Source organism: Anopheles merus, chromosome 3R, assembly GCF_017562075.2.
Source record: "Anopheles merus strain MAF chromosome 3R, AmerM5.1, whole genome shotgun sequence".
NCBI lineage: Eukaryota > Metazoa > Arthropoda > Insecta > Diptera > Culicidae > Anopheles > Anopheles merus.
In genome coordinates this window covers 40254084-40268154 of record NC_054084.1, presented here as the reverse complement: position 1 = coordinate 40268154, position 14071 = coordinate 40254084, and the positions used below count along the sequence as shown (strand labels likewise).

Sequence of the window (14071 nt, the reverse complement as noted above, 5' to 3'; positions counted from 1 at the left end):
AACAAAATCACCAATTGTGGTCACCACGGGCAGAGCCAAATGTGCCTTCCAAGGATGGACATTGTTAGTTGCTTTGCTAACGTCTACGATTATCGCCACCCATGGTCTTCTTTCGCTATATCAAGGTGGTTCAGGTGTCAGCAATAAAATTCCAACGAGCGACGCGCTGCATGTAGCAAATTTCATGCTGTTACCTCTCGCACAGCTTGAAAACGGCAAGAGGACGTAAAGGTACCAGCAAGGTTAGAGAAAAATGTAAGACAAGTATCTTTCTGCCCCGGCAGAAAGTAATTAAATGCCGTGGCGCCTCACTCGACTCGAGACCAACACCGGAAACTGCGCACTATGTGGCACACGCCACAGGCATCATCTTGAGAGCGGCGCATTTAAACAGGATGTCACAAGCTCAAGAAAAACGCGCGTGCGATTGAGTATAGCTAACCTTGAGGCGGAATTTTCCATTTCATTCAAGTTTGGTTGATGTTGAAACTTGTTAGGTTTAAAGTAAAATTGCCTACCGTTTTGACGTGTATGCCTTTCCACGGCTAGTACGGTTCAATTTTGATCATATTTCTCCTACCACTATTTGAAATTATTATCATATCAATCAAAATGGCTGCATCTCTTCGCTAACACGCAGCGGTATAATCAATCAGACCAAATTTTATTTATTTAGTTTTAAATATGACGGCTTTTTACTAGCCGTATTGTTAAAAGTTCTTGTGCTAACGATATTTCTCAATAATAAAACAGACCAAATAAGGTAGTAAATTTTACTACCATTTGATTGTATCACAAATGTAGAGAGCCTGTTCAAGCATATATTTGCGATAATTTACATAATTAAAACTTGTTTGCAACATTTTGCTTGTCTATTCCACTAATATTACTCTTTACCAGTAATTTTCCTATTATGTTAGGACATTTCAATGCTGTCGTGCTAAAAACGCAACAAAAAGTACAACCAGTTGCGATGGCGAATACCGTAGTACTGTGGAGAAAATTTATTGCAAATAGAAAAGTATCCATACACGCGCTCATAACGGAAACAGAAGCACAATCCATTTCCAAGAATTTTTGACCAAGCTTGCACCGTTTTCCTCGATGAAACGCATTAAAAATGGAGAACACACCGCGCCGCTTGAATTCTCCATCCTCCACTTAAAGCTACTTTATGCAGCCAGCAATAAAAAAAACTTCATGTGTGCAAAATGTACAAACAAATGTGAATGTGCTCTGCACACATATACACCCCAGAGAGATCGCCCGTGTACCTATTGTGTGATTTATGTGATTTGGGAACTGCACACGGAATTTCGCGTTTTCCACCAGGGAAGAAAAACGGCCGATTTTTCCTGCTCTTCTATCGGCACGGCACAATGCAACGAAAAAGCAAACAAAAAGTGAACTCCCGCTCTCCCGTTGAGATAACTCGGGCCATTGGGAAAAGGTTGTAGTAGCGAAATTATCTGACAAACAAGCCTTAAAAAGAGAGAGAGAGAGAGAGAAAGAGAAAATGCAGTTCCACTCTCGATGTTCTGAATAATGTACAAATTTCCTCCATTTTTCCAACGGAGATGTGCATGTGCTGCTGCTGATGCTGCTGCTTTTACTCAACCGTTTCAAACGGACATCATTACTGCTTCCACACCAACGCCTACACACACCGTCGAAGAGGATATAGCATGGCTCCGAGTCTCAAAACTCATTATAACGTTATCCTGAGCGACACATACACATTCATGATGTGCTCCACCGTCGCAGGACCGCACGAAATGCAGTTTTTGTATCTGTTCAATAGGCAAAAGAGTGCAAAAACCATTCCGAGACAATTCACTGGAGAACACACTGCTGGGGGAGGCTTTTAAAAGGAGTTCGCGTAGCCAAACCACCAACGAAGGGAGTTTTGTGGCGGAGGTTTTCCAACACTTTATTCTATTCCTACCATTTTTCGCAATCACAAACTCTCTTTCTCTCTGTGTCCCTTCGCTCAGTCCCTCACACACATACATGCTTAACCATCGGGATAACAGCTCTCTGAGGTAAACCCACACAAACACTTACACTCATGCTCGTCATCACTACCCATTTTCCAACCCTGATGGTGTCTGCACCGCACCGGACCTACTCGCGCGTAGTAGTATTTCCCGCTTTCTAGCGCTTTCCGCGCCGCTACTAGGAGCGGTGCCCACGTACGCTCTCCGGCAGCTCACTCCGGGCTCGCTATATCGGAATTTTCAGTACACGAGAACTCGGGACAGCTGCCATGCGCCGCCATATTTGTTTTCTCTCGCCAAAAAAGTGTATGCTCGGCAGGAGCAGGTTCAGACGGCGTTATAAGGATAACGCTATTTTCCCAAACCACCCATACGCGAGCAAAACCATTTTCACGCACGCCGCATCTCCCTCTCCCTTCATCGCACTATCTGCTTGCTTCGCTCCGAACCGTTTTGTAATTGTTCATTGCGTTGCATGAAATGTTGTAATTTACATGATTTTTGAGATTTTTCCTAAAATTAAACACTCCTGCACACACAAACAGACGCAAACCAAATTTACACATCCAACTTTTCCCTCTGTCATTCTCTCTCTCTTTCTCTCACAGTCGCTCTCCTTTTCCCGACCAAGCTGTCAGGTGAAAAGTCCATTCATGCTCGCAGGCTACACGCGCATCACGCAGATGGAATCGGAAATGAGGACACAGACTGCGCCCATTTTTCCGGGCGGTGGTGTGTAGCAGCGCTACGACCGACGATGGAATGACGCAAAATTAATGTGGTCGAGCTGCTTGTGCGAGCGGTAACATCCATCTTCTAGCCACTGTAAACTACACTTGCTTGCTTACCTTGCAGTAAACGTTTTCAGTAGATGAAAATTTCTCATTCCAGCATCCTGAGCAGGAGATGATTTTATTCCATTAATGGCCGATAGATAGCTTCAAGCAATGGCTGCAGAAACAGGTGCCTTTTTTCTTGCAATTGTACTGACTGCACGTGTTTTTCTCCATTCAATGAGTATACCAAAAACAACATTCACTCTGCACTTTAAGCTTTCGCCTATCATATAGCCACAGAACTGTTATCCTTCTTTTCGGCAAGCGAAAGGAAATTCGCAAACCAGAAAACACAACCACGCCGACACACTACTGTGCACGCTTGCTCTCATTCCTGGTGCTCCCTCTATTCCCGGGAGCTCCAGTGAACAATTTTCTTCTATTTGCCTTTTTTACACGCAAACATCATAACCATATCACACTAACCGTGCGTTTGTAGAGCTTTTAAGCACTAGGAAAATTCACACAATTCAACCACACAAAAAGTAACCACCTCTGCAATCCACCCTTAGAGAGAAGGGAGAGACTTGTATTTTTTTTCACTAATCTTTTCCCTGCTACAACACTAATCGATGGCACACTCGGGGTGGCACAACTTTCTCCAGACGACTTCTGCACAACTTCACCACAAACTGAGGATGGCCAGAGCCGAAAGAGGTCTTGGAAAATCTTGCACTGAAATACAGCTCACACGTACACACACACACGCACACAGAAACGATCGCAGAGAGCATTGGCTCTCTTACGTTCTATCTCTTTTCGATCGTTACAATACGAACGAAAAGGAAAATCCTGGAAAACGCTTTGGTTGGTAGTGGTGGTACACGGATTTTTCCCAGCTCCGAGAGAGAGACTGAGCTATTGGCAAAATGGTTCTGACGGTAAAATCAATAAAATTTACCACCACCCTTCCACGCACGAACGCACGCGCCGCGTACAGTGCCGTTACGGGAAGAACGGCCGTCTCGTCCTTGCTTTCTCGCTTCAGAACACACAGTGCAATTAAGGGGTCTCTTTCTCTTGCTCTCTCTCTTTCTCTCTCTCACGCTATGTTTCTACCTCTCCCTGTTTGGGTTGTGGAAATTCGTCCTGTCGATGGTGTGTGCATAGAACTTGTTCTCTCTTCGTTGGGAAATATCGGAAAACTTGCGAGCAGTTGTGTTGGTGTTGGACTGTTAGGATGAGAGCATGTTTTACTACCACACCAACGCACACACGCGTAGAATTCAGCACCAAGTCATGGCGCGGAGCAGAGGAGAATGTGTGTATGTGTGTGTGTTTGTACTGTTTTGTATTTGTGTTTGCAATTGTGTTAAATGTTGGTACAATAGTTGCAGACTTTTTTGCAACAAATCATTTTGTACCCAACATCTAAGATACTAAGATTGTTACTTTTTTATACATTATGAACTTAGTAATTATTGTAATTATATTTTCAGCTGTGTACGTGCATCTCCACACAATTCGATTCTTTCTGCCATACAATCAGAAAAAAAACAATCCCGGCTACTTTTGTAACGTAACACAAGCTAGTGTTGATGCGATAGTAGATTTTACCATTTTTGCAACAACAAAAAAGTGAGTCTCAGCGTAAAAAATAACCCTCTCACTCCTTCTTTCATTCGCTCTCTCACTCTCATTCTACAAGAAAGCGATTCGTGTAACACCATCCACCGCCATCCTTGAAAAGAAAACTCCACTTAGGAAAATTTGTAAACATACTCGACACACACACACGCATACTAATACAAACACGGAAGTGTTCCGGACGGTGTCGGAACAGCGTTCAAAAAAAAGTGCGTCCATCACTGTGTGCGCTACTCTCGTCCCCCTGAGCTGTTATCGCCCTTGTCCAGGGGTAGGATTGTGCGTTTAGCTGTATGCGTGTACGCGTGTGTCTGTGTGTCTGTACGATTGTTTTCGCCTAAATTTACGCCTGTCATACAGTGTAGAGTGGGCCAGCAGTGTGTGTATGCGTGTACTGGGAGGATTTGTTTGCGAATGGTTATGAAATACTCCACACTAAGCCATTCCGTGAGACCCCTAAATAAGCATCCAGTAGGATGGAAGGGTTGGTTCTGCTCGGGTTGTGCATTTTCAGCCCACCCACACCACTACCCATGCACCATAGCAGACAGTGACGATATACGCTACAGGGCAACTCATAAGTCGTCCCCTGGTTCGCCTACAAACCGACCACATAGCCTCCTCCTTATGCGATTTACTCACTTTGCCATGCTCTACGTCTGCCATGCAGCAAACCCGTTTGCGTAACGAACGTGTTGATTGGGTTCTATAACCTTTCGCCCCATAGTGCCAGCTCCACTCGGACGACTGTCCATACATGCCGGACGGTGGCAGGTGGTGCTTTCTGCCATTATAGCTGAACGTTGCACGGTCTGCAGCTATTTCCAAACCCCTAAGCTATAGCTCCAGCCTTCCACCCCAGTGTCCTTATTAGGGTGCCATCGTTCCCTCGCCCTTAATCGCAGGACGGCACTACCAACAGAGTTGTATATATATATAGAACTTTGGTTTCGTCGTTCGTCGATAGCGCGTCGTCTATAACGAGACATCCTTTTTTCTCCACTTAGCTCCTTACTCTCACTACATCCTAACTTGGTTTGCGGTCACCAGATTCAAAAGGACGATTGGTTGTGAAGCGTATAGACTGCGCGCCCAGCCATATAAGCAGTTGTGCCCACTTCACACAAGGCACAACACACATCACTGGTGAATGATTTGACCCAGCGGTTTGATTCCTTTGCAGTCAATACTTTTTGGTGAAGGGCTGAAGAGCATTCGAACCCAAACAGACTATCGGCGTTGGTGTTATTCTGCTACATTTAGACCTACCAACGAAGACTCTTGGAAGGGGCAAAACATCAAACACGAACAAGTCAAACGCCTCCATCTCAACTTACCAATCACATAGCAAGTTAAGTTTGAACAGGTTCTATACGTCTTATTGGCTTACTTACGAGCTGAAAGTAAAGAAAAGATGAAAAAAAAGATTTATTAAAGTCAAACCATATTAACAAACATTGGGATATGGTTACCAACACTAAAAAGAATGGAAAATAGAAAATAGATGGAATAGAAAATACAACACTTATTGGTAAGAAAGTAAGTAAGTAATCAGTACTTCCTAAAATAATGTTATCAAACACATTTATCTAGGCTAAAGTATTTCTTGAGCATGTGGAGAATTTCTAATTAGATTTTCCACCTCCCGGATGGTTCTAGTTCCTTTCCCCACTCCGATAGCAAGCCGTCCATGTAATGTAGTTCCCCTTTCTGTTGTTTCCCCTATTCCTTTGCTTTTCCCGTTCAGCCGCTTTTGCCATAAGCGAATTCCAATCAAATCAAATTCGATTCCGATGATATTTGCCACCGTCGATCATAAAAATCCTTGCACCGTATACGTTTATGTATTCATGGTGCGTGCCTGACACTACATCCTTCCATCTGTGTGGCGGTGGTTATGGTGAGTTTACTTTCCCTTGCTGCAGTGCCTGGTCGGTACCTCTCACTTATTATTTGATGCTCTTCGTACAAAGAAGTAACCACAATTCTTATCACACAAAAAAATACACACACGGACACATTTTGACGCGATGGAAGAAACAGAATCCCGGTAAACGTTTCCACTTCACCGTGGTGTGCAGGCCGTACTCGTCAGCCAGACCCTTACAACATAACACAAAACACCAATGGTGTTTTGGGCTCTTATTTTACACCCCTTTCCCTGCAAAACACTACCCTGTATTGGACCACTTAAACTCCTTGAAAAAAAAACAACTGTCAGCATTACCTCCCATCCTGTTCACCGTCGGAAAAAACCCTACAAAAAAATAAAGCCCAAAGAAATCCAGGACTCGCTGGATGAACCCTTTCATTCCTCCCGCAGAGTTGTAATAGCACCGCGGAGGTTGTGTATCGCATAAGAAAACAAACTTCAAGGCATTTGGCGACGGGTTCAATCGGGTGGAGGGGGAAATATATAACGATGTAAGAAATTAGCATAAAATCGAAGAATCGATTATGGTAATTTCAATTCCACTGAGCACGTTAGTTGCGTTAGCGCAAGCAGAAGACACCTTTTCATTCGGTGCAAGCAAGGGTTTTAGTGTTCACAGCACACATATACAAACACACCAACCGACTAGAAGCTGATTTGTTGAAGTGGTGTACATATCCGCCATAATTTCCCATATCTGTGGTAAGCGATCGGCGATGTATCCATTTTGCTCTCCACACTAGGGGTAATGCGACTTTCGTGAGCTATCTTCCGATACAGGCTTATGATTCGTTGGCTTTAATACAGCGAAGAGCAAAGGCACGAAACAAGGCGGAAAAGGCTCATCTGCTCGCTTTGGGAATTACACCTAGATGCATCGCATTCAGTTGCAGAAAGTAACCAGAACAGCAGAAGGAGCATAAAATGTGCACGCGCACGAGCAAGAGAATGCGCTACACCTCCCCGATGCTTCCTGCGTTGTTCGTACACAGTAAATGGGCCAAGAATGAATGGGTTCTAAGGCGATTGGTTATTGAAATTCAAATGCGGTTCCATTCCAAAGTGACAATGCGATTCTTATTGGTATCGTTATCGAGGTGTAATGTGACGTGAATGCACGGGAAGGGTTGCTTGCTGCAGACGCTCCATGGCCAAAGCAGCACATTTGCTCCCATTTTGGGGAAAGACACATACTGTGGTTGCAAGAATCGTTGAAATCTGCTGTACAGGCTGTTGAGCAACATTCAAGCAATGTTTAAGAGCAAACTTAGCTCCCTCATGGTGTTACGGTATTTCAGGGTAAGCAAGGGAACATTGCCTCTTCTCAACTATTCCAAGCACAATCACAACGAAGATAAGACGACAGATGGCCTTTATTATCCCAGAACATGATGCACATCGACGTAAGCCAGTTCCTCTTTATGCTTTATCACTTCGATAAAAGGGAATGAATTTGCACCTTCACTAAACCATGTCATGTGTCTAATCTAACGTGTGGCACCACAGCGGCAATGCATAGACCTTCAAATGCATCATTCGAATCTAGTTGAAAACTAAACTAAACCCGTCTACATAGTGTATCTCAACATTGAGTAACATTGAGTAACACCCTGCTGATTGGAAGGCACAATAAATTATAGAACAAAATTGATGATTTATAAGTAGGTTTTTTTAGCATTAAATGTAAATCTAATCGCTCAGTGTTTTTTTCGATGCCAATGTGAAATCAAGATTACGACCGGTTTACTTTGAGCATTTATTTAATTTTTTTATTTTGTAATTAAATAATTCAATTTATTTAATAAAAAAATAACTTAATTTTTTTTTGATTATCGTTCAGGCAAATGAGAGTTTTGATACTAAACATCGTTTAATAAAAAAAAATAATTTGTATTATTTTGTCAGGCACAAGTGTGTGTTATATTGAAAAGTGTTTCATGCGCGCTTTTCTGGACCAACTTGTTGCATGAAGACAAGATTTTGCCCTGCCAATTGTTGCCATTTGGAAGAGTTTCGGATGACTAAAAATAAGGTGTGCAAGCAGTGCTGCAAAATGTCATGAGCATCCCGAGATGTTCGCCAACGAAAACAATGAACATATCCATGGTAGCTTTGTACTCATTGTTGATACTCAATGAAAGTGCGTCATAACATTCCGAGCGCGACATGCGAATGCTTGAGTCCAACGCGATACTCTGACTGACAAGCTGAGCTTAATGTCGGCGCAAGTATAATCAGGATTTTTCTGGCTGTCAACAGTGCTGCCAAATACCACTGCTAAAGTTACCATCAGACCTCGTGACGCTGACATGATTTTGTTTCAGCCGGAATTTGTCATGACAATAAAAAAAAAGTCATGACAAAGTAACTGAACAAGCGTTGGTAGCCAAAATGTCACGAAGCATGTATTGGTCACACCAATCGTTTTGAGTATCACCGCTCGTTATCACAATTGAGTACGTGACGCTGACATGGATTTCGTTTCAGTCAGATTATTTATGACATTGACAGTGATATTATGCAGCTCTGTACGCAAGTGTATTATAGATTTGATGCCAATACATTTATCGAAGTCTTTACTAATTTTATTTGTGCCGAAGAATATTATTCATAACTTCATAAATATTAATATCAAAAGAAACAGTGAAATAGAAATATCTTCCCATTTGTTAGTGGTATACATGAAGCATTTTTTCAGAGGCGTCCTGGAACCAATGTACTCACTTTTCATAGATACAAATTATATGGAAAAGCACCTCCCCCGCATAACGAGTTAGTCACTTAAATGGATTAAAAAAATAAAACAAACTACGGCACCTTGGAACGATCCACTAGATCACAACAATCAAAGATTGGTAACAAGACTGAGAATTGGACACACCAAACTTACGCATACCTACAAACTAAAACAGGAATCACCTTTAATCTGCCCATTTTGTGGATTTACTACTACGGTAGAATACATTTTAATAGATTTTTAGTTTTTGAAATTCCCCCGAAAGGAAAAAAACACAAACTTGGAGAGCATTTGGACATTGTACTTTCAAACAATTACAATGAAAATGAAAAACTTTTGAATTTTTTAAAGGACACTAATTTCTACAAACAAGTGTAAAAACTATGGATAAAAATATTCATAAAAACATAATTTAAATGAAAAAGCATCAGAATTTACAAACATTTTCATCTTTCACCATTACCATAAAAACTCTTGTATTTCTTTTTTCTTATTGAACTTTGAGTTCTTTTATTTATCTCAAATAGTATTAGTAGTTTCTGAATTGTGAATTACAAGAGAAGAATGCTAAAAGCCTCGCAAAAAATAAAACAACAACAACAACTGTATGTTCCATATTGCATCATAAGCTGTGTGATCAATGTTTAATGTCATGGAAAACCTTACTTTGAGGGTGATCTTATTAAAGCAATTTATCAAATTTCACACAACATTCATAAATATTCCTCACCGCGTGATGGTGAAGTTTGATAAATTCTATAACATTAAGAGATACACCATATACATCGACCGATCTTTATGGCATCAACTTGTATGCTCCCACTTCACCGAGATTTTAAAACATGTAGTGTAAATTGCATTAAGCGCACCCTTCCTGGAAAGAGATTTATAGCTCGCAACCGGTACACCTTCATCATTATGCGTCTAATTCGATCAATTTTATCATTCACTATGAGGGTGAAAATGTATACCGTCGCTCCGGAAACATTCCTACCTCATCATTCATCCCGATGGTTCGATCGTGTGCGAAAATGATGCGAAAATTAGAATAAACTACGTCCAGCGGTCCGTTGGAGACCCATATCATCAGCCATTGCATGCAGTGCCGATCTCCAAACACACCGGGCACCTCTCACGCTGCGGTCGTGGAACCATTTTCGAGGATCTCAACTCATTAATCAATCTGCTCCGAAACACTTCTTGAGACTGCCGAGCTCCAGCCAGGCGCGCACGGAAGCATCATTTTCGGCAGCTAATTAGATCACGAACCTATCTTTAAGCTGTCACGAAGGCGCTCGTTTAACGTTCCCTTCGACGTTTCCTCTCCACTCCCTGTCCCCTCCTCGGTATGGCGCTCTACAGTGGCATTAGAAAAAGAGAAAGAACCACAGTGCGCAACAAAGACTGGTTGGCTTTGCCGCTTCTCCTATATAGAACCGTGTAGTGCGTACCTACACACTTACACACACACACGACCGGTGGTAAACAAATTTTCACTGCAAAACCTGACCGTTCTGAGGGAGGGGGAGCAAAGCCACAGCAACGGAAGAAAATCAAACATCATTAGCCGGGACGGGAGGGAAGAAAGCGAGCGAGCAAAACGGTAATGATGGGTTCACAGTTCGGTTCAAGGGGAACGGAATTATCTTTGCGTTAGTAGCATTGCGCGGGTTTTTCTCGCTTTCCTGCAGTTGTTTCATGCTGCCTCGACTAATTAGGCGTCATTTGGCCACGACGAGTGACCCTTGAAGGCCCTATTTACAACGGAGTTTTTTTTTTGCGTACTCTGCTACGAACGAACGATTTCGTACGAAATAAAGAACCAAATACTTTTTACAAACATGTGCTAAATTCACAAAAGCTTAATGGTTTCTTAAAATACAAAAATAGTCTACGGAGCGTCTAGTTTTGTTCGCATTTTAATCTGCCGAAGAAATTTGATTATTCGATTAAATTCAGTTGCTACTGTACGACCGCCCATCACGACACGTCACTGCCAGGCCGGCCGGGCGTCCGATAATCCTTGTAAAACAATAACGTAATAGTAGCTATTAGGTCGAAGTTTTCCAGCGTTTCACCTAGAAGGCAGGGTGCATCGGGGCGAAAGAAAAGCAATTATACAAATTGCCACCCTTCTTCGAACGTCAACGTTGGGGGCCGTAGCGAACGAAAGGCTCATTGCCGACGACAGCAATCCATTCCATCCTGGCTCTTCCAACGTCGACCTACACATCTACACCCACACCGGGAACTGGGTCTAGACAAGGAGAGGTTCCACACACACATATCCTTCCTTTTCCTTTCGCTACGAACAAAACCGGACTCAATCTAACGGAGCGCAATGGTGGGAAATTGTTTTTCTCAGTCATACGCCTAAGGCCTTGCTTGAAAAAATGCAAACCCTGCTTTCGCTTGCTTGATGAACGGGTGCAGTTTTGGGTTTGGATTAAAATTTACCATCGATGAACTTCGTCAGGAGGCAGACTCTTTCGGACGCAAACCAAAGCCTTCCAACACTGCCAAACCCAGACCAACTAGCCGGAAAACTTTCGCCTCCGAAGCCGGCAAACCGTTTTTCTATCAATTGCATACCATCGCCCAAGTACGCACGATAAACTAACTCATCCCCTCATCCTTGTTGGAAGGTGAAACTTTTCCAACAAAAAATAAATATAAAACGAAAATAAAATCAATTTCATCCTAAGCCTTTTTCGTAAAGGGCTTTCTATATGTTTCAACAAAAGCGGCATTTTTTTCGCACTAGCTTTTGGCTGTAAATTGTGTAAGGTTTCACCGCAAACCTGTCCTGGCAGCGACACACTCACGAGACAAATAGTCCAATCGTGGAGGGAGGTGGATGGCTACCGTTTCTGCGGAATGGAAATTAAATTTTATGAGAATTAGTTTCACTCCAGCAGTTCGGGACGAAGCCAGGCTTCCATGCAGATCGGGTCCCTTTTAACTTTACCCAGGATACGATGCAGCATTGCACAACCCACGGATCGACCAAAACAACCAACGACAACAACTGCTCCTTACACCCTCGACTCCCCGGTGTCGCGTGGAGCCGCCACAAAAGCCCACAATGACGTACATTACTCGTTGGAGTGTGCTACGCGGCAAGAGTTGCGCTACTGGGCAATGCAGTTCCAATTGCTGTTGCCGACGCGCAGCAGCAGCATCAGGCGCTGCATCAGCTAGTAGTAACTTTCGTTTGTTCACTCGCAGCAACTGGCAACCGAACACGCCAATTTAACGGACCGCGCACAATCCGAGCCGGGAAGCTGCAAACCGGAAGGATCAACCATAAATATGGTCGGCAGACCGAACCGATTGTTGCAGCGTGCGGCTGAGAGCGTGTTTGTTACCCCGCGTGCCCGAGCCTAGGGAATGCACACCACACCCCCTCCTCCACGCTTTTCGGGGAAAGATAACACCAACAAAACGGAGGAACGGGATTTGGATCCACAGATTCGGGTAGCGTTTGCCAGTAATCTTCTCCAGAGCAACGCAATCGCCCCCGTTCCTGCCATGTCTAAGTGCATAGTTGCAATAGTTATTAATAAATAAAACTCGCCGCTTTCGCGAGAGCCTTCATGCAATTTGCACGCGGAAATGGTAGAATGTACCACCACCCACTGGCCGGACAGCGGAAAGGAAGAACCAAACGCTGGTGCAACAGTGAAATGCAATTAAGCCGAATCTCACTCCAGAGAGCTGCTGGTAAGGAAAGAGCTGGAGGATTCTCGCTGGTTATTCATTCATTGCATTATGAAAGTTGGGTTTCAAGTGCAACAGTTTTGCATTCGGCACTTTCCGCACACTCTTCGTTGCCTTGTTGGGTGTGTAGAAGTGATTTTACAAATAGTTCGAGTAGGATCTCGAACACACACTGCAGCAATGGATGCACCAAAAAAGGATGAACTGGAAGGATCCTTATCGAACGCGTTGATATAAGGCATTTCAATCATTGTATCCTGTGATGGTGTCAGAACAATTTTTAAAAAAATATTTCAAAATTCTCTGTTCCAAACAAATACAGGATCCAGGGTTATCTAGGATTTTAACAAAGACGCCCAAGTATGCCCGCGCCCCAGGGGATCAATTTAATACAAAATACACGTTATTAAGAAACATAAGTTATGATACCTTCAGCTTCTTTGTTTATTGAACGTAAACATCTAATTTTGATAATTTAATCAAACTGCAAATATCCAATAATTTCTTATCTTTTAATTTTAATAAATCACATAAACCGTTTGAAATGGATTACATATTTCAAATTGATTTGAAATTTGAACAAAAAAAAATCAATTGAAAATTATGGAAAAATGGAAAAAAAAATATAGTTCTCTCTAAGTATTTTGTATGAAATTGTGGACTCACTAACTGTCAAATTAAGGTTTGTTAAAGTACACCGACTTGACCGACCTGTAGTATTTTATGGGCCTTGAAATGAAAACACTAAAGTATAAGAATAAAGCTCTGTCGTTCCATATGCACTAAAAAAAACCCTAAAGCTGCAATCTACGGGATTTTCATTTCAACTCGTTCAACCTCGAGACACAGTTGAGAAGGTTAACGCGAGATAATGTTCAACAATGCTGCAAATGGTAACCCGAATTACAAAAGTCGCTCGCCAATGCAAGAGAAAAAATCGAATCCCTGTTTCAAATAACATTGCAACATGCAATATAACTCTGAGCCGGTTCACAATCAATCTAATCAACGTGCTATAACCCTTTTTACTACCACCAAAACCAAACCTGCACCGAGATATAGAATCGGATAAAACCCACTTCACTAATGCGACCGAGCCATGCAAACAGCAATGCACTTCAAAAATATATCAAGAAGATAGTGCAGCTCACCAATGGCGAACGGTGTGCGGTCACAATGATTTTACAATCTATATGTGAAATACGGATTGTGAGATAATTGAGCCCTGTGTTATGTAGGGAACGAAGATTCAATGAAATAC

At 42.6% G+C, this 14071-nt stretch overlaps 1 protein-coding gene across 19 annotated transcripts in view; it reads right to left on the bottom strand.

The window, feature by feature from the left end:
• LOC121596416 (neural-cadherin) overlaps positions 1–14071 on the bottom strand; it is a 270549-nt gene that overhangs the window by 240208 nt on the left and 16270 nt on the right. The window contains exon 1 of one of the 19 annotated variants that reach the window (XM_041921326.1): positions 3260–3485. The exons of 17 other annotated variants lie outside the window; for them this stretch is intronic. The gene's annotated coding sequence lies outside the window, so the exon portion shown is untranslated. Of the gene's footprint in view, positions 1–3259; positions 3486–14071 lie in introns of those variants that run through there. One more of the 19 variants, XM_041921327.1, reaches the window with a different exon arrangement.